General features: G+C 36.4%; 1 protein-coding gene across 11 annotated transcripts in view; it reads left to right on the top strand.

Moving 5' to 3' along the window:
- Positions 1-21,895, top strand: part of FUT8 (fucosyltransferase 8) — a 330,255-nt gene that overhangs the window by 107,644 nt on the left and 200,716 nt on the right. For all 11 annotated transcript variants that reach the window (XM_024997231.2, XM_005211923.5, XM_024997235.2 and 8 more), the window contains one exon: positions 4,966-5,056. The gene's annotated coding sequence lies outside the window, so the exon portion shown is untranslated. The remainder of the gene's footprint in view (positions 1-4,965; positions 5,057-21,895) is intronic.

The raw sequence follows: 21,895 nt of genomic DNA on the forward strand, positions 1-21,895 counted from the left end.
CATTTTCAAAAGAATCATCTGGGTCTTTCTGGGGCTGGAGATTTTGCTTCTGTTATGACAGAAGCAGAGAGTGAGTTTTTTGGAAGTTAGTAGTAGTGGGGTACAGAAGAGAAAAATCAGACTAAATTATACATCATGCCGTTTCATTGTAAAAAATAATCATAACTTTTTGTCCTTTTCGGAGAATGATGGTGGTGGTTATAGGAAGAGTATAGGGTGAATTAAGGAGACATCAAGGAAAATATGTCTCCTAACATAGAGCTTTAATTATTTCCCAAAGGTAGATAGTAAAGTGGTTCTTCCCAGAAATTTTTCATTCATAGGAACCCTATCTGCAGTATTGGTATATTTATCATTCACCCTAGAATATTGAAAACGTTGATGTTATAGGTAATCTGAGTTACTGCTTTTGTGTTATATTCCTTTCTGTTTTAAGTGTGTGCTGCACACCCATAACAGTGTTGATATGATTATATTACTATTGTAACAGTTTTTCTTTTTAAACCAGAGTAAAACACACTGATTTTTTCCTTCATTCTTATAGTATTTTTATTTTAAATAAGTACACTTCCTTCTGAATTATTTCAACATGTTTTGGTCAGTCAGTTCAGTTTAGTCGCTCAGTCATGTCTGACTCTTTGCAACCCCATGGACTGAAGAAAGTCAGACTACCCTGTCTATTACCAACTCCTGGAGCTTGTTCAAACTCATGTCCATCGAGTCAGTGATGCCATCCAACCATCTCATCCTCTGTCGTCCCATTCTTCTCCTGCCTTCAATCTTTCCCAGCATCAGGGTCTTTTCCAATGAGTTAGTTCTTCACATCAGGTAGCCAAAATATTGGAATTTCAGCTTCAGCATCAGTCCTGCCAATGAATATTCAGGTCTGATTTCCTTTAGGATGAATTATTTTGATCTCCTTGCAGTCCAAGGGACTCTCAAGAGTCTTCTCCCACACCATAGTTCAGAAGCATCAATTCTTTGGCACTCAGCCTTCTTTATGGTCTACTCTCACATCCATGCCTGACCACTGGAAAAACCATAGCTTTGACTAGACAAACCTTTGTTGGCAAAGTAATGTCTCTGCTTTTTAATACATTGTCTAAGTTGGTCATAACTTTTCTTCCAAGGAGCAAGCATCTTTTAATTTCATGGCTGCAGTCACCATCCACAGTGATTTTGGAGCCCAAGAAAATAAAGTCTGTCACTATTTCCATTTTTTCCCCATCTGTTTGCCATGAAGTGATGGGACCGGATGCCATGATCCTAGTTTTTAAATGTTCAGTTTTAAGCCAGCTCTGGATGTAGCTAGTGTTTAGATCATATCTTGAGTATTAAAGTCATAGAATGTCCCACTAGTGGTTCCAAATCCCTCTGTCAGTACATTATAAACACTTGGGTGTGTTTTTTGTTTTTTTTGTTTTTTTTAAACATGCCTAGACTCTACCTCAGACCAGTTAAGTCAGATCTCTGGCTGTAGTGTTCTGGACATTATCATCGTCATTGTTTTTTAAAAAAATATTCTGTCATTCTCATATGAATAGCATTAACAGCTGCTACTTTATTAATGTGAAGGAGAGTCATTAAGCTAGGTAATCCATTTTATGTCTTCATTTACTATTATCTTTTATCATTTTAAGCATCTGAAGGATAAGCATAAACTGGTCAGAACTCTTTAACTGGGAGGCAGCTAATAATGTTGGCTTGAAGTTTTCTTCACAATATACTGGACTGAAAAGTTTGACTCCTTGAATCCTTCTTCATCGCTTTTATTTCCTAGTGCTCTCATAATTTTTGTAATCTTCTATGGATTCTCCCTAATTTCTCAACAGCTTCTTGAAAGTATAGTAATCTAAACTCAATATAAAATTAACAAAACTGAATAGTGGCAGAGGCAGCAAATAAAATTCCTTCTACTTCTTAAATTCTGTGATTTTTATTAAAGTGGAAAACATATTTGTTTCAGACTTTTTATTGGCCTTTTCTTTATGCTTTGGGGAGTCAAAATGTGTTTTCTACCATGATGTTTGTTTTAGTACATTACTTTCTTAGGTTATATTCCCTCTTTTTTCTTTCCCAATTGTACTTTTTGCCACCATTTCCCATTTTGCCTCCATTTCCCTGTATGTATTTGGAAAGAGTCAGTACATATTTTCTCATGGATTATCATGTTTTGGGAAAGTAGTTTTCCAGATTGATTAAATCATGCTAAAATTTTATTCCATTTACATATCAGTTAGAATCTAGACAGGGAAGCTGTCTACACTATATTTCTGCCATAAAATTTAGACGGGGAGTAGGTTATACAGGTATTAATTAGAGGCTGAAAAGGCCGAAGGGAAATACTGGAGTAACACAGAGACAATAATTGCAGAAAGCATCAATCATCCAGAGGACAGGGGGACTAAGAAGAGCTCAGAGTAGAGATTGGGCTCAAAACTTCTAGATGGTGTACTGTCTGACTATTGCTGGTACTTCTTAGAATGTCAGAAAAAACTTGTGGCTCTTACCAACTGCTGCTGTTGGGATGGAGGGCTTGTGCTAGGTCAATGCTGAGTGGAAAAAGCAAGCTTCTCCTTATTGGCAGCATGAGGAATCTAGCTGGCAAAAGAGAAAAGTAGTTTCCACAGTTCTATTAATATTATCAGCGTTACTGAGCTGAGGATTAAAGGGTGGATTTGTTGCTGAGAGACCATAGCTAAATAACCAGCATGTATAGCTTTCTCTTCTGGTTATAAAATAGCTTTTGGTCTCTTGGTCTCCCTCTTAGTGACGGGAACCCTGCATGTTCTTGGTGTCTAGGATTTAGAATGAAAGGAGTTATTATTATTTTTAAGTAAGTTGTGTAGCTAATGTGATTTGATAACTGTCACAGCCTTTCTTGGGACCTGAGATTTAATGATTATTCATTACTTTGACTCACAAGGGGTTTCTGTATTTCAAGATCCCTTTTCAAAATATAAAAATTGTAGGAGTAATGATAAACCAGAGATTAAAATTGGTTGCTTATTGGCCAAAATGTGGTCTATAGTGGGAACCAATCTTTAAACAGAGGAATTACACTTTCTCTCTCATTCTAATCTTCTTCCAGCAGAGCTTCTCAAATTTTACTATGTATATGAATTATTTGGAGATCTTGTTAAAATGCAGATTCTGATCCAATATGTCATTGGTTAGGGCCTGAGATTCTGAATTTCTAACAAACTCCCAGTGCAGCCTGAAGCTACTGGTCCCTGGACCAGACTTTTTTTTTGTCTTCCCTTCCCTGGTGGCTCAGCTGGTAAAGAATCCGCCTGCAATGCGCGAGACCTGGGTTTGATGCCTGGGTTGGGAAGATCCCCTGGAGAAGGGAACGACTACCCACCCCAGTATTCTGGCCTGGAGTATTCCCTGGACTTACAGTCCATTGGGTCGCAAAGAGTCAGACACGACTGAGTGACTTTCACTTTCACTGTATTGAGAACCGTTGGTCTGGCTTGGATCCACTGTTGGACCTGGTTTTGGGTGGTTGAATGGTGAGTGGATCATGAAGTAGAGTTTCATTCAAGCTTATTTTCCAGAGATGTTTTGAGCAATTTTATTAGAGGTATTTATAGCTGTTTCTTTCCAGGTGGGCATAGAAAGGCAGTGCCTCCAAATAGGTTGACTTTTCTTCCATAATTTTGTTGCTCCTCTAGATGTAGAAGAATGCATATCACTTGTAGTTTTCCTGGAATATCTGAGGCTTTTCAGTAACTGTGTACATGTTTAAGGGAAACTAATGGGAGACAGGAGAGGAGGACAGTTAGAAAATTCATGTATCAGATAGCTTGTGTTCTTTAAAGCCATTATTTTTGATTAAATATAGGGCTATCTATGCATTTAAAAAATTTGGTTTCAATTTCACACTAAATGCATTTTCCCACTTTTGACACTTTGGTATACCTAAAGTATAAATAACCTTGAGCCAAATAAATAGTAGTCTATCTTAATTGAACTTTGCATACAGCCCAAATTTATGAAGTTGTTAATTGCTCTTTATATTTGGATTTTACTTTACCAGGGCATACCTGATTACATGAATAAAAAGTTAATCTTTTATTCAGTTGCTGACTGTCAAGCTCCTCTCCCTGCTTTCCTTATCCCCATTACCCCCAATTCCTGGATTTTTCTTTTTGTCTTTACAGACCTAGATTTTTTTAAGACCCTGGGTTGTTTCTTCTTGTCTGTTGCTGCTTTATATTTGTATGAGTGTTACTCTCAAAATTTTAAAATTCAGGCTATAGGTAATGTAATTCAGGGCATGGAACTGAAGTAATTGGCCACTTTATCAGTTGAGGTGAAAGAGTTAAAATGAAAGTTAAGGATCCAGGGGACCCCTATAGAAATGAAGGGTAAAAAAATGCTCAATTTTAGGATCCTAAACAAAGCATTTTGATTGGCATATAGAGACCCTTGCATGCACACAGACGTCCGTATTTGAATATTTATAGACGATAATCTGTCAAAATTACTGTTATTTTAATTTGCCAAGCTTGGCTGATTGCTGCAGTTGAATGTTAGTTGAATTCTAGATGAGGAACTGTAAATATGATCTGGTCTGGAACATACTTTTTGTCCTTGAAGCTGTTTGAATATTACCCTCTTTTTTTTTTTAAATAGTGGGACCTTTTTATATTAGCTGAACTTTCATGTTTTCCTTTTTTGGGGAAAAAAAGTAGGGTGATAACAGTAAATGTTAAATTTTTTTTTTTTTTTTTTTAGTTAAAAAAACTATTTACATTTAGTGATCAGTGATTATTTAAATAGTTTTCAACTATTTGTCCAATCTTTGCTCGAAGAAGCTTTCTCTGGAGAGTTTAAACCTAGGGACATGTATCTCTTCAAGGCTTGAGGTTTTGTGTCACATAAGTTTCTTGTTAACAAAGAAATGTATAATTGTAGATAATTAATGTTACTCCTTTTTTTTTGTCTCATTTTAAACAGTTGATAATTATAGTGACCTGGTTTCAAGCAGTAATATCTTCCATTGGAAATATGTGATTTCATCAGCTTCTTACATTCTAGGGGAAAAAAGGTAAGCCATTTTTCATACTTAATATTTAGTAGCTTTGTAAATAAGTCAAATTTTTCTCTCTTAAAAAAGTTAAAAAACCCTTTTCTCTTTAGGTAGCGTTTTCTCATGTAGAAAACACTGTGTTATTTATTTACATCATATCACTATTCCTCAAAAGATTCTACCGAATCTACATTATTTCAGCTTTAGAGATAATATGACAGAGAAGGCAATGGCAACCCACTCCAATACTCTTGCCTGGAAAATCCCATGGATGGAGGAGCCTGGTAGGCTGTAGTCCATGGGGTCTCTAAGAGTCAGACACAACTGAGTGACTTCACTTTCACTTTTCACTTTCATGCATTGGAGAAAAAAATGGCAACCCACTCCAGTGTTCTTTCCTGGAGAATCCCAGGGATGGGGGAGTCTGGTGGGCTGCTGTCTATGGGGTTACACAAAGTTGGACTCCAGTGAAGCAACTTAGCAGCAGCAGCAGAGATAATACGATGACTTTCTAAAAATCATATGACAACTTTTTGGAGCAGGACTACATTCTGTGCTCTATCTACTGGGCTGTCTTGTCCCTTTTACATAGCTGTTCTCCCCTGAATTTCTGTTTTTACATATATAACCACTGACATGACTAGATAGTCTTCATATTTTTGTTTTCTTGCTTTTGATGTTTTCATTTCTTATCTCTTGTAAACTGACATAATTGGATCTTACTTTAGTAAGATAGTTGGTTATTACTTTTGTTAGAAACTATGTCAAGTACTAAGTCTCAGTTTTACTTAGACATTGACTTTATTTTGGGGTTTGAGGAATGTCAGGGTCTCAGGAATATATTTTACATTCAGCAAATTGAGTGGAGCTTATAGAGCATTCTTTTCTTTTTTTTTCACAAGCATCCATCTTCATTCTCTTTGGACAGTTCTTTTTTGTGTAGATTTTCTTTTTTCTAGGAGTGTTTATATTACTGTTCACTTATTACTATGATCTCTTTTCTCACTTCTTTTTGTGACCATCTCTACTATCATTTCCAGTATATTTCTTACCCTAATTCCTCATGATCCTCCTAAGAGAATTATTTGTCCAACTCTGTGGTAATCCTCCCAGTGAAGAGTAAGATTCTTAATAATTCCTTAAGATGTTATGCTTGCTTCTAGTTTTGTAGTGGTTCACCATCTGTTTACTGTATAAAGGACTCAGAAGTATCTGTTATTCCTAATGTATGAGGGATGTGGAAATAATAACAAAATGAAATTTACATTTATGCAAAGCAAAGATAGTATTAATATATTCCCTTGGGTTTGGCCATTCTGATATTCTTGCTATGTTTGGAGACTTATTTTGCAACATACTTTCAGATTTTTTGAGGTGAATTAGATATGTTCATCTTATAATCAGCTTGCTTTTGGTTAAGTATGTTAAAACTCAAGTTGAATAAAATTTAAGTTAGTAATATAAAAAGTAATGAGCTGTTCTACAGTATGATTTGGAAAAAAAATTAGGTGTACTTCTTGCTATAAGAACAGCAGATAGCACAACTAAGATTTTCTAAGTAAAGTAATTTTGGTAAAGGTTAATTTCACGGCAATAGAAAATGTTGGGAATTGGCATCCAAATGTCAAATTTCACATACAAATCCTAGCTTTCTACTGACTTTTCTTTTCCCCCCAGAGGATAAATCTTAAAACGTATAATTTGCTTAGAAGACACTATAATGCTGTTTTAGGAATAAGAAACTGGCTTTATTTTTCTATAATTTAACAGTAAGGGTAACCACCTTATAAAGCTCTTATGGAAATGTAATATTCAAGTGTTTACTTAGAAAAAATTTTAGTTTGTCATAATGATGTGGGATCTAAATGATAACCCGTGATATTCACCTATGTGTTTTCATTGTTTCAGAAAGAAAAGATGAAGTGGATTGTTTAATAGTTTGCCTTTTGGTATTATTATAGGTTGAACACCATGAGTAATCATAACTTAGGTAATTTGTGTGCCAGTGAGACAAATTTAGATCTTCATTTGTTTCTTTGCTCCTTTGTATCATAAGAGGGTTATATTATCACTCTGTCAGTTAGTTAAAGGGTAACAACTGAAAATGGATTTTTGTTTGTTTCTGGTCTGGCATGTAAGAAGCTTAGAAGTCGTGAAATAGTGAACAAACTAAAAAATCAAAACTCTTCTTAGATCCATCAGAGCAATGAGGTCACAGGGCAAATCACTGTTCTCAAATTGAAGAGACAGGCAGATAGAGAATGACAGCTTAGCAGAAACCTCAAAAGAAACCACTACTGTGTAAGAAAAATCTAATGTGTGATTGACAAATTACAGGAAGCTCCGTGTGGACAAACCCGATAGGAAAACGCCAGGAGGACCTGGTCGCAGGGGATCCCCACATTTTCTTGATTTTACTTCTAGGAGCTCTCTCAGGTCCTCACAGTGACTATCTGAGAAAAATCCCCTGGTTCTTCCTACAGGGGGAGGAGAAAATAACCATTTTGAGATATGCCAAGGCATCTTCCTTTTCTTAACAAGATCTGCTATCAAGAGAAAGTATTTTACCAGAGCCTAATCTGTTCGAGTGTTATCAGACACTAACTGACCTAGAAGAAGGGAAATACCCAACTCTGGCCTTCAGTGATGTAAGGAAAGATCCAGTTCTTGCCCCTGTAGCCATCCTGTTCCACCTGGGAGGGGAGCACAGGACTGAAAAGAACTTGTGAAGTTCACAGCTTGAGGAGCACAGTTCCACTGAAAGGCTGAGACCTAACTTCTACTCCCGCCACACCTTACAACATTAGTAAATTTCTATTAGCTGTAGTTCCTTTTATTCCGTGCATGATGTCTGACTTTCAGCAAAAAACTACAAGGCAGACTAAAAAGCAAAAAACACAGTTTAAAGAGAGCAAGCATCAGAATCAAACTCAAATTTGACAGGAATATTGGAATTATGAAACAAGGGATTTAGGACAACTGTGCTATACAAAAAAGATCTTAATGACCCAGTTAATCACTATAGTGTGATCACCTGCCTAGAGCTGGATATCCTGGAGTGAGAAGTCAAGTGAGCCTTAGCAAACATCACTGCAAACAAAGCTAGTGGAAGTGATGGAATTCCAGATGAACTATTTCAAATCCTAAATGATGATGCTGTTAAAGTACTTGCTCTCAGTATGCCAGCAAATTTGGAAAACTCAGCAGTGGCCACGGAACTGGAAAAGGTCAGTTTTCATTCTAGTCCCAAAGAAGGGTAATGCCAAAGAATGTTCAAACTACCACACAATTGCACTCATTTCACATGCTAGCAAAGTAATGCTCAAAATCCTCCAAGCTTGGCTTCAACAACTGAGAACTAATAGATGTTCAAGCTGGATTTAGAAAAGGCAGAGGAACCAGAGATCAAATGGCCAACATCCATTGGATCATAGAAAAATCAAGAGAATTCCAGAAAAACTACTTCTGCTTCATCGACTACGCTAAAGCCTTTGACAGTGTGGATCACAACAAACTCTGGAAAGTTCTTAAGAAAATGAGAATACCAGACCACCTTACCTGCCTCCTGTACACTGGTCAGTAAGCAGCAGTTAGAACTGGACAAGGAACAACGGACTAGTTCAAAATTGGGAAAGGATGACCTCAAGGCTGTATACTGTCACCCTGCTTATTTAACAAAGGCAATTAGTAGAAAACGGTAACAAATATGGTAGATATTAACCCAAGTTTATCAATAATTGCTTTAAATATCAGCGGTTTAAATACACTAAAAGGCAGACTGTCAGATTGGATTAAAAGTCAAGATATGTTGTGTACAGAAATTCTTTATATATGAAGACAGATATAGATTAGACATAAAGAGATGGAGAAAGATACACCATGCTAACACGAATTTAAAAAAAAGCTGAAGTAACTATATTAGTTTTGACAGAGCAGACTGCAGAGCAAGGAAGAGTTTCAGGGGAAGAAATAGCATTAAAGGTGAAAGTGTTAGTCATTCAGTTGTGTCTGACTGTGCGGCTCCATGGACTGTAGCCCCCCAGACTCTGTCAGTGGAATTATCCAGGCAAGAATAATGGAGTGGATAGCCTTTCCGTCTCCAGGTGATCTTCCAGACCCAGGGATTGAACCCAGGTCTCCCACATTGCAGGCAGATTCTTTACCATCTGAACCACCAGGAAAGTCCCAATAGGAGCATTATATAATAATAAAAGAGTCAGTTCTTCAAGAAGATATCAGATTAGATCAGTCGCTCAGTCGTGTCCGACTCTTTGCGACCCCATGAATCGCAGCATGCCAGGCCTCCCTGTCCATCACCAACTCCCGGAGTTCACTGAGACTCAAGTCCATCGAGTCGGTGATGCCATCCAGCTATCTCATCCTCTGTCGTCCCCTTCTCCTCTTGCCCCCAATCCCTCCCAACATCAGAGTCTTCCAATGAGTCAACTCTTCGCATGTGTGCACCTAACAACAGGTCATCAAAATATGTGATGCAGCAGCCAACAGAATTGCAAAAACAAATTGATCAGTCCACTATTACAGGAGGTGATACTTCAGCACTTCTGCCAGAAATGGACAGATATAGAAGAAAATCAGTAAGGACATATTTGAACTCAACAGCAATATTAATCAACTGGATATGATTGACACATCATCCAGCAACAACAAGGACTATATATTTTTCTCAAGAATAAAAATAGAATTAAAGAACTCTGAGAAAATTCAGAGTTCTTTTTAGTTTTTGATTTATTTTTTTTAACTAGGATTTGCATCCATACATGGTCAGAAAGAAGAAAGACGAGGAACTTGTTTTGAAAAATACAACAAGCTGTCACCTGCCTCCCCTCTACTTCTTACATATTTTAGAGTATGAATTTTAAATTTTTGATCTTTTAAAATACTGAAACATTTTTCTTGCCTCAAATTTGGTATAATGATTGAAAGAGTTGTGGGGGTTACTTTTCCAGATGAAACCTATCTGGCACTTTTTCATTTATTGATATTATGAAGGAATACCTACTGCAACTCCTTGGTTCCATATAGCGAAATTTGAAAACTGAATCCCTCATGACCTGGCCAGTATTTGATAATTATTGACTTTCGCTCCTGAATAATAGACCTCTAGATACCCGTATTCTTTTGAGTGATATAGCGGGAAGAGCAGAAGCAGATAAAGGCCAGGGGAGAATTTGTAAAAGGAAGAGAATATTTATTATTATCATGTATCTGCCGGGTAGACTTATGATGGTGAAACCAAAGGGATTAATAACATAGGATTCTCTAAAGGATATAGATATCTGTTAAAATGGATTCAGTGAAATTGTTCCCATCCCTGTAGAATTAAAAACAAAACCAAAAATAAAACACATCAAATGAACTTTTCCCCCTTGGATCACGAGTACTGGTATGAAGACAAGCTGTACAAACCTTAATTAAGTCAAATCACTTCTTACTTTGTTTCCTCATCTTCAAAATGGAAATAGTGCCTGCCTTACAAAACACTGGTAAGCATTAATTGAGAAAATGTGTGTACAGTGCCTGGCTCATATTGGGCATGCACCAGGGTTACTTCTCCTGGTTCCTTTCAGCATCAGTAGTAATATCTGGACTTCAGTCCTTGAATTCACTAGTTACTTGTCGTGAGATCTTTATAAGATCAAATTATTTTGTCTCTCCGAGCCTTATTTTCCTTTGGTATAAGATCATTAATATCCATATTATAAAATTGTGGTTGTAATTCATTTCGTTGTATCATCTAGGAGATTTTCGTTGAATCTAAATCTGATGCTAAACTGCTAAAATCTTATATAAATATGTGAGTTTTACTGAGTAGATCTTTTGGGCACCAAATTCACTTTTTTTTTTTAAGGAATATATAATAGGAGGAACATAATAAGGAAAAGTAAATCTCTAGTTTTGTTTTTTAATGGGAGGACTCTATACTAGCTTACTTAATTTTTGCTTAATATAATTCATTGGGAAAGTGGGGAAATAATGGATCGAAGGATTTATTTTCACTTGAAATAGCTACTTCTAGAAAGGATATACATAGGGCACCAAGTTAGGGAGTCCAAACACTTGAATGTACCTCTTTCTTTGTCTTTGTTCTTTTTGTCTTAGGTGACATTATTTTGAAACGAGACTTCAGCATACAGTAATGGTTTTGTGGGCAGATACTAGAAATGATACTGTATGATATCTTTTATGTGCAATTTAAAAACAATACAAATGAATACACATGCAAAACAGAAACAAACTCAGGTTTAGGAGCTTCACTGTTGGCTCACTGATAAAGAATTTGCCTGCCAATGTAGGAGATGTGCGTTTGAGCCCCTGGAGGAGGAAATGGCAACCCACTCCAGTATTCTTGCCTGGAGAATCCCATGGACAGGGGAGTTCATGGGGTTGTAGAGAGTCAGACACATCTTAGCAACTACACAGATTGGAAAATTATTAAGTACTGAAAATTTTCTGGCTTGTTAATTACCAAAGAAAGAACTAATAAACTCTTATTAAAATTTAATATTAAACTTTAATTGGTAAATTAAGACTCATAAATGAATCCTGTTAAATGAGTTTGAATTAGGTCAATATTATTGGTGAATTCAGCTGTGTGTTAAATCAATATAAATTCTGTGACATAATCACAGAATAGAAATTGATGTCTGTATGGTATATTGTATTGAAGGGTTGCAAAGTGATGAACTGGGAAGTTGGTATTTTTAATGATGTTATAAATCCATGAATTTCAGTTAGATTTATTTGAATATGAATCACTTTTATAAAAATTAGCAGTAAAATATTATTGCTTTCATATTCTGTAGCAGTTGTGTCAGCTTTTGCATATAATCAAATGAATGTAAAATTTAACTTATTTTCTTACATGTTTCCCAAAGTTTAGGAAATGATGTAGCATATAGAGTGTTAATTACTGTTAAGAATTCCCAGTTTATCATTATATTTGACAATATGTAGCTCCTTAAAGTGAAGTTGCTCAGTTGTGTCTGACTCTTTGCAACCCCATGGGCTATAGCCTGCAAGGCTCCTCCATCCATGGGATTTTCCAGGAAAGAATACTGGAGTGGGTTGCCATTTCCTTCTCCAGGGGATCTTCCCGACCCAGGGATCGAACCTTGGTCTCCGATACTGCAGGCAGACTCTTTACCATCTGAACCACCAGGGAAGCCCGTGTAACTCCTTATTAAATGCTTATTAACAACTTTGAAAATATCCTACAAAGTAGAGAATAGTCTCTGCATGCAGTCTTTACCTGCAGGAAAAAGAATAGAAGAAAATATAATAAAAACTAAATTGTGAATGCATTGAGTGCAGACAAGTTTCTGCTGACAAAATGGATGTGAATTTATGTGTGAATGTTAAGGACATGGGGGTATGTTGATTATAGCAACTGTTAGTATTGTTGTAAAGCAAATGATTTGCAGAGTTAGGTTAAATGCATTATGGGTATGGCTGGGATCAAAAGAACATTAATTTGTTCAAAGTTTCTTTTGTTTTTTGGTATTTAAAAAATATTTATGTATTCAGCTGCACTGGGTCTTAGTTGCAGCATACGCGATATTTTAGTTGTGACATGAGAAATCTAGTTGTGGCATGTGAGGTCTTCAGTTGCAGCATGCCATCTCTTACTGTAGCATGTGGGACCTAGTTCCTTGAGCAGGAATCAAACCCCAGCCCCAGTGCATTGGGAGCTTGGAGTCTTAGCCACTGCACCACCAGGGAAGTCCCAGCATTGTGTTTGTTTTTTAAGAAGCCAAATACTTTTGTATAATACTGGGTAATTTAACTACTTTTCTGGTAATAATTTAATGTTAAGAACAAATAGATTTCTGTGATTGTACATTTATAAGATATTATTTGGACAAGTCATTTATAAAATAATATGGTTCATACACTTTTCTCTTTTATCGTGATAAAATATATATGACAAAATTCACCATTTAACCATTTAAAGTGTATAATTCAGTAGTGTTAAGTATGTTCACATTGTTGTGCAGCCATCACCAGTGTCCATCTCCAGAACTTTATCATCATTCTGAATAAAACTGCACATTAAACATTAACTCCCCATTCTTCCTGACTTCAAGCCCCTGTCACATGGAGTTGATCTCCAAAATATTTAAAGAGCCCATAAACTCAACATCAGAAAAACAAAAAGCCCTGTTAAAAAATGGGCAGATGATCTGAACAGATAATACATGAAAAAATGCCCAGTATTGTTAATTATTAGAGAAAGGTAAATCAAAGCTTCAATGAGATGTTACCTCAAGCCTGTCAGAATGGCAATCATTAAAAAGAACAGAAATAAATAATTGGCAAGGATGTGGAGAAAAGGGTACCCTTGTACATTGTTGATGAGAGTGTAAATTGGTGCAGCCATTGTAGAAAAAAGTACAGTAGTTTCTCAAAAAACTAGAAATAGAACTATTATATGACTCAGAAATTCCACTCGTGAGTAATATATCTGAAAAATCGAAAACACTAATGTGAAAACAATACGTGCATGGCAATGTTCTTAGCAGCATTATTTACAATTACCAAATGAAATTCTGCCATTTGCAAGAACATGGATGGAGTTGGAGGATATTATGGTAAGTGAAATAAATCAGACAGAGAAAGACAAATACTGAATTTTATCACTTATATTTGGAATCTAAAAAATAAAACAAATTAGTGAATATAACACAAAGAAACAGATTCACAGATAAAGAGAACAAACTAGTAGTTACTGGTGGGAGAAGGATGGAGTGGGGGGAGGAACAATATAGGGTCTAGGGGATTAAGAGGTACAACCTACTATGTACAAAATAAATAAGCTATAAGGATATATTGAATAGCACAGGAAATATAACTGATATTTTATAATAACTGTAAATGAATTTTATAACCTTTAAAAAATGTAACACTATGTTACACACCTGAAACTTACATAATATTGTACAACTAAATCTTAGTAAAAAATATCAAAATAGTGAAAAGCAAAAAAATAAAGAATTCACATTCTCCCTAATACCCAGGCCCTTTAACCACTATTCTGTCTCTGAATTTGGCTACTCTCATTTTCTTATGTGAGTTGAATTATACAGTATTTTTCCTTTTGTAATTGACTTCTTTTACTTAGCATAGTGTCTTCAGGGTTCATCCATGTTGTCCCATGTATCAGAATTTCAGTCTTTTTAAGACTAATATTTCTTTATGCATATGCCACATTTTGTTTATCCATTTATCTGTCAATGAATGTTTGGGTTGTTTCTACCTTTTGGCAGTTGTGAATAATGCTGCTGTGAACACTGATGTGCAAATATTTGTTCAATGGTGGTTATATGTATTTTTAATATATATTTTAACATTTAAAGATATTTGAGGTAATAAAATTCTATTTGAATGGACTGCATAAATATCTGTGTTTTCACTGATGTCAGTGGTTGTTTACTGAATACCCATCATGTATTCCAGCCCCCGGGCCACAGGCCGCAGAGGGTCCCTGGCCAGTTAGGAACTGGGCCACACAGCAGGAGGTGAGATGTGCAAAGAAGTGAAGTACTCCCCATTGTTCACATTACCACCTGAGCTTTGCTTCCTGTCAGATCAGCAGTAGCATTAGATTCTTACAGATTCTCATATATCACAATGTAGCGATGATAATAGAAATAAGTGCACAACAAATGTAATGCACTTGAATCATCTTGAAACCACCCCCACCCACATTTGCGGAAAAACTGTTTTCTACAAACTGGTTCCTAGTGCTAAAATGGTTGAGGACTACTGTTCTAAGGGATATAAAGAGAATATTTATTGAATACTTACTGTGAATTGGAGATTAGGGACATAAAGAGTAATAAAACCATGTTACTGTTTTTGAAGAACTTGCAGTCTAATAAGAATGATAGGATGTATATATAAAAACAGAACAACCTGGTAGCATTATACTTTTTGAAGCTGAAGAGATGTTCACAGTCTGATCCAAACCAGCATCTTCTCATGCTAAGATTTTTGCATGTCACCCTAATCAGTTAAGAGGCAAAATACATGACCATAATCAACAAGCATATTCCATTCAAGTATATGTATTTAACATTCAAGCATAAATTTTGAAGTTATCAGTCATTACACTCTGCAAAACAGTCTTCTCCAATAACAACATCCTTAGAATGGCTTATTTTCTTTTATCCAAACTCCTACCTTAACTCTCACTTAATCTCCTATCTCCACCTCCACCTTGAGTTGTATAATTTTTTGTTGTGGATATGTTTTTTATGCATGTAATCCGACTTACGTGTAGGTGAGTAAAAGGTGAAATGATGAACTCTGTATGTGTTTCAAGTTTCTTTCCAGGCTTAAATGATTCTAACTTTATCCCTGTAGTATCTGGATTTCCAGGTGAAAGAAAACAGAATAAGCAAGTCTAGAGGTTTCTCGACAAAACTATTTCATAATGATTTAAAAGGCAAAAATTTGATTGGAATAAAAACATTTTGGTGTGCTTTGGTGTTTCAGTGATATTCTCCCTCTCTCAAGCTATTTTTTTCTGGAAAAACAAAATTAATCTTTTGTTAATTCAGTCATAATTGTTGAGTTTAGTTGTATTTTTAAGGTTTTTCTGGCTGTGCCAACTGAACCTTTTAGATACCACTCTCTTTTTCCTATTTTCTAACATTTCTAATTGAAATGTTAGAAAGACCAAAGGAAGACATACAACCAGCTGTTAGATTCACATTTCCTTTGGATGAAGTTTTGAAGTTCAGAAAAGGAACTTTGAAAAATTTAAACACAGCTGAGCAGAGTTTCCAAGAGGCAATACTGTAATACTACTTCTTTCTCCATATTTATTTTCTTGACTCAGTACTGAGCCTGAATTCTGAGTGGTAAAGACATTTATAGACTCATTACTCTGTAGGGTGAAAAAAAAGGAAAAAGCTAATTTCAAAGTTAAAACTTAGAAAAAAGAAGATAATTGTAGAGGTGAGGAAGGATGAATGAACAAGGATGATCATCCATTCATTCAGCACATATATGAAAGTCTACTATGTACCAGACATGCCACTAAACACTGGAAATAAAGCAATGAATAAAATAGGATCAGTACCACTCCTGGAACTTCGATTGCTGGTAAGAGTGAGTAGAACATAACAAGGCTCTTAAAAATAACTTGAATAAATGAATGTCTTGAATAAATAACTTGAATAAATAAAGTTGAATAAATAAACTTCAATAAATAAATATATTGTGGAGAAGAATTTGGGGGTAAAGGACATTTTAGTGAAAAAGTATGAACTGTCCTGTTCATTGTATTTGAGATACTTCATTTAAAAAATAGAAAAAAAAAATACTTATTACTGGGCAAAATGACTTAGTTATGGTAATACATAGAATGTAATACATTGGAGCCCTTAAAAATAATGACATACATTGAAGTATGTTGGCTAACATAAAAGATGTTCTTTACCTAATGTCAAATTAAGCAAAGTAGGCTATAGAATAGGATGTATGGAATGGTTCTTTTGAGATTATTCACATTTATGTAAAATGTCTTGAGAGATAGTAGAAACTTTGGAATCAGACATTCTTGGGTTCCATAAAAGCGTACTTCATAAAAGTTATTCGTTAACATGTGTCAGAGTTTTATCTAACTAATGAGGGAACAATCAGGAAGACCAAAGAACCGCTTATAAGAGTTTTTGAGCATTAGGAGTTCTTGTATTCATTTAGGAAAGGGATGCTAAGATAAAATTGCTAAGCCACACAGAAGTCTCATCAACTTTCTGAAGGAAAAGGAAACTTGGAAACTTGGAATGTAAAGCAGTGAGTTCAATTTAAATATCATCATGGTCTTTATCATCATCTCCAGTATCATCAAATATATCAGTTTCATTGATTTTAGCATGGAGATCAAATTGCCAACATCCACGGGATCATGGAAAAGACAAGAAAGTTCCAGAAAAACATCTATTTCTGCTTTATTGACTATGCCAAAGCCTTTGACTGTGTGGATCACAATAAACTGGAAAATTCTGAAAGAGATGGGAATACCAGACCACCTGACCTGCCTCTTGAGAAACCTATATGCAGGTCAGGAAGCAACAGTTAGAACTGGACATGGAACAACAGACTGGTTCCAAATAGGAAAAGGAGTACGTCAAGGCTGTATATTGTCACCCTGCTTATTTAACTTATATGCAGAGTACATCATGAGAAACGCTGGACTGGAAGAAGCACAAGCTGGAATCAAGATTGCCCGGAGAAATATCAATCACCTCAGATATGCAGATGACACCACCCTATGGCAGAAAGTGAAGAGGAACTAAAAAGCCTCTTGATGAAAGTGAAAGAGGAGAGTGAAAAAGTTGGCTTACAGATCAACATTCAGAAAATGAAGATCAGGGCATCTGGTCCCATCACTTCATGGGAAATAGATGGGGAAACAGTGGAAACAGTGTCAGACTTTATTTTTCTGGGCTCCAAAATCACTGCAGATGGTGACTGCAGCCATGAAATTAAAAGACACTTACTGCTTGGAAGGAAAGTTATGACCAACCTAGATAGCATATTCAAAAGCCAGAGACATTACTTTGCCAACAAAGGTCCGTCTAGTCAAGGCTATGGTTTTTCCAGTGGTCATGTATGGATGTGAGAGTTGGACTGTGAAGAAAGCTGAGCGCCGAAGAATTGATGCTTTTGAACTGTGGTGTTGGAGAAGACTCTTGAGAGTCCCTTGGACTGCAAGGAGATCCAACCAGTCCATTCTAAAGGAGATCAGCCCCGGGTGTTCTTTGGAAGGACTGATGCTGAAGCTGAAACTCCAGTACTTTGGCCACCTCATGCGAAGAGTTGACTCATTGGAAAAGACTCTGATGCTGGGAGGGATTGGGGGCAGGAGGAGAAGGGGACGACAGAGGATGAGATGGCTGGATAGCATCACCAACTCAATGGACATGAATTTGAGTGAACTCCGGGAGTTGGTGATGGACAGGGAGGCCTGGCGTGCTGCAATTCATGGGGTCGAAAAGAGTCGGACACAACTGAATGACTGAGCTGACTGAACTGACTGGAAGCTTGCTATGTGCCTTCAGAGTTATAGCTTTATCTGCATTGTATTTTAAAATTACATCAGCTTTGTTACCCTATTAGTCTGGCAGACCAACCAATAAAATATCTGAGGTATTTATTTAAACCATTTTTCTCAACTTTCCTTTGTACAGCATAGCCTCTTTATACATCAAAACACATTGCTTCTACTCATTCATTTCCCAACATTTTGATTTCCTGAGTATACTCTTCTTCATTCATATTCTTCATACACCAACATTTTTTATTTATTGTCTTTCTTACCCTTGCATCTGTTTAACCTCCTTTACCTTATTCTTGGGCATGGCAGTGCCTCCCAGCATCTCAGATTCGTTTCTTGTGGTGGCAGTGGTAGCTGCTCCTCTGAGTGGCACACGGGACAAAGTAGCATATAGTACAGATGGAACCACATATGTGGGTGAGTTTTGACTGAATTTTTCTAAGATATACTTACCAGCATCAAAATTCTTTCCTTCTTCCCTTTCTGTGTGTGTTAATGCTTTAAGGTTTTTTTTTTGGAGGGGGGTGGAGGGCAGGTATGGAGTTATCTTGACTCTTAGCTTTCTTAGCCTTATTACTAAGGTGTACCTCTCTTCTTGGGTCTTTACTGAATGTCCCAAGGATTCCGTGAGGACTTTTTTATCTTGCTTGTGAGAGCTTGGATGATTCCTGGCCCTGTGTAAGCCTTGGGAATTACCTCCCTTTTGTTACCTGGTAGTTTTTCTTGCCCGGAAGTTGTTTTTGTTCAACCATCTCATTTTATGCATATGCAAAATTGGTATTCAGGTAAAATTTAAGTAGATCTTTTTCCCGCTTCTTAAATGGGCCTTTGTGTTGCTCTCATTTCAGGACTGTAGCCAGTCAGTCTTCTCTGTCCATGGGATTCTCCAGGCAAGAATAGTGGAGTGGGTTGCCATTCCCTTCTCCAGGGGATCTTCCTGACCCAGGGATTGAACCCAAGTCTCCTGCATTGCAGGCAGATTCTTTACCATCTGAGCCACCAGGGAGGTCCCAGTTGCTTACATATGGAAGTTAATTCTGGATTCTATTACTCCCTCATGGGTGAAAGTAGAGATTTCTTAACACTTTTAACTTGGAGAATGATATTCTTAGTGAGTGATATATCCTGCTCAAATTGTTTTCAAATACTATTATGTGTAAAAATTCATTTTTAAAAGTGCTGCCTAAATTAAATTTATCTTAGTAACAACATTTCTTCTACATATAGCTGTAAATAAAATCTGCTTTGGCTGCTTGTCTTCTAATAATAGTTACCAGTCAACTGATGCATTAAATTAAAGTTGGTGTAACCCTAATGATTTATAATAGCTGATATTTTTTGGTACTGCTTTGCCTCACTGAAGAGCACTGCTGTTTTATGGTACTTCTTTTCTTTTAAACATGATTCAATATAGCTAAAAGAACAAAAAAGCAGTAACCTTAACGTAACTCTTACTTAATATAGAAACTTTTTGCTAATAAAAAATCTGTTTTATATTCCATCTATTGAGATACAGTGAAAAAGTATAAACTAAGTACTAATTATTTCTTTGAAATTCTTTCATTTAGTTTAAAAGCATTGGTAAGTCGTAGTAGAAGTTAATTGAGAATGTCTCATTAAGTTTGGAATTAAGAAAGTAAAGGATGTATGTGGCGAAGAACAATACAAATTTTGTTGTTGTTTTTGTTTGGTTTAAGGATCTGAGGTGTTCATGAAAGAGTTAACAACTGTTACGGTTATGGTTGATTCAGTTGGCAGCATGAACTTCCTTCTTTATCATTAACGTTTCAGTTACTATACTAGATACAAGGTGCCCTATCTAGTAGTCATTTTGTGTCTATTGTGTCCTTAGAAGAGAGACTTGAAATTCTTAGGGGAATGTTTGAAAATGAGTCAGTAGTAGCATTGTGATTTGAATGTCATATGCTGAGGCTTAAGGAAGGTATTTTTGTCTCTAGCATCAGAATTACATATAAGTAAATCTTTTAGAAAAATCCTAAAGAAATTTATAGCCCTAATTTACATGTCTCTCAAGGGATGAGGGTTAGGATTATAATTATAGATGAGAGAACTATAAAGGCACTAATTCTAACAGATGGTAGCAAAATGTCCAAATTTTTGCTACTTTTGTTATTTCTTAAAAACTGATTTCTAATACCTTTAAAATGACTGTTTTTAGATACAGCCATTGAGTTTGGTATGGCAATAGACTGTTTACTTTTTTTGATAGCAGATACAAAATGCAGACATCTAATTATTCAGAATCTTTTAGACACTAATGGCTATTTACTTGTGAGAAAATTTGAACTGGCATGTGACAGTCACTAGATCCATCTGCCAAAGCGGCTTTAAGTTTTGGTCTGTTATTACTTAAAGTGATGGGTCTTACCATAGAGTGACCTAGGCCACGTGGATGCACTGCATTTCTTTCCCTGAGATGACTTACCACTGAAATTCATGGATTCGGTTTGTTATTTTGGTTGCATGTTCCCTTGTCACTTTGCTACTAAAGTGTAATAACCCCTCGACAATAATGGTTTTGGTCAGCCAAGCCATATTGTTTTGATTCATTTGGAGTAGAGAACAGGGACTCTGTAGTGAAATAGATCTGACTATGAATCTCTGCTCCTCCTGGTTTTGTGACCTTAGGTGAATTACTTAACTTCTGCTGATGCATTTGATATTAGTATAGTTTACTAGTTTAAATGTGTGAACTCTGGAGATAGTTTGTGGGGATTTGAATCCTGGTCGTGCTGCTTATAAGCTGGGTGACTTCAGACATGTTTCTAACTTTCTGCCTCCTCTTTCGTATCTGTAAATTAGAGATAAGAATAGTACTTATCTGTAAACACTTTGAGTTTTTTAAACCTATCTGGAATGTAATAAGCACTCAGTACATGAATACTCGTATTATCTATATAAAAATGAGGACAGAAATAACATAGGAAGGCTGTCATGAGGCCTGAATGGTTAAATAAAGCACTTCACACTGGGACTTAGTAATGTTCAGTAAATGATGGTACTGTAAGGAGATTAGGGCTTCCTGGGTGGCGCTAGTGCTAAAGAACCCAGCTACCAGTGTAGGAGGCATGAGACCCAGGTTCGAATCCTGGGTTAGGAAGATCCCCTGGAGGAGGGCATGGCAACCCACTCCAGTATTCTTCCCTGGAGAATCCCTTAGACAGAGGAGCCTGGCCAGCTCTGGTCCATAGGGTTGCACAGAGACAGACATGACTGAAGTGATTTAGCACGCACACACATAAGGAAATTAATATTATGATGCAGCAGATATATCTGTGGAGTAAGCATAGACCCAGGATTTGTAATTAAAGAGACCACATTGAAACTCCATTGCTAATTGGTTAGGACAACAATGAGTTCCAGCATTCTGTTAGGTCACTTGTACAGAACAAATCAACTTTTCTATCCCAACTGGTGTACAGATGGGGCACATGAAAAAATCCCATCCAGTGCTGGGCTGGATGAATCACAAGCTGGAATCAAGATTACCGAAAGAAATATCAATTACCTCAGATATGCAGATGACAACACCTTTATACCAGAAAGCAAAGAGGAACTAAAGAGCCTCTTAATGAAGGTGAAAGAGGAGAGTGAAAAAGCTGGCTTAAAACTCAACATTCAAAAAATTAAGATCATGGCATCCGGTCCCATCACTTCATGGCAAATAGATGGGGAAAAAATGGAAACAATGACAGACTTTATTTTCGTGGGCTCCAAAAATCACTGCAGATGGTGACTGCAGCCATGAAATT

This window comes from Bos taurus, chromosome 10 (assembly GCF_002263795.3).
Source record: "Bos taurus isolate L1 Dominette 01449 registration number 42190680 breed Hereford chromosome 10, ARS-UCD2.0, whole genome shotgun sequence".
Taxonomy (NCBI): domain Eukaryota; kingdom Metazoa; phylum Chordata; class Mammalia; order Artiodactyla; family Bovidae; genus Bos; species Bos taurus.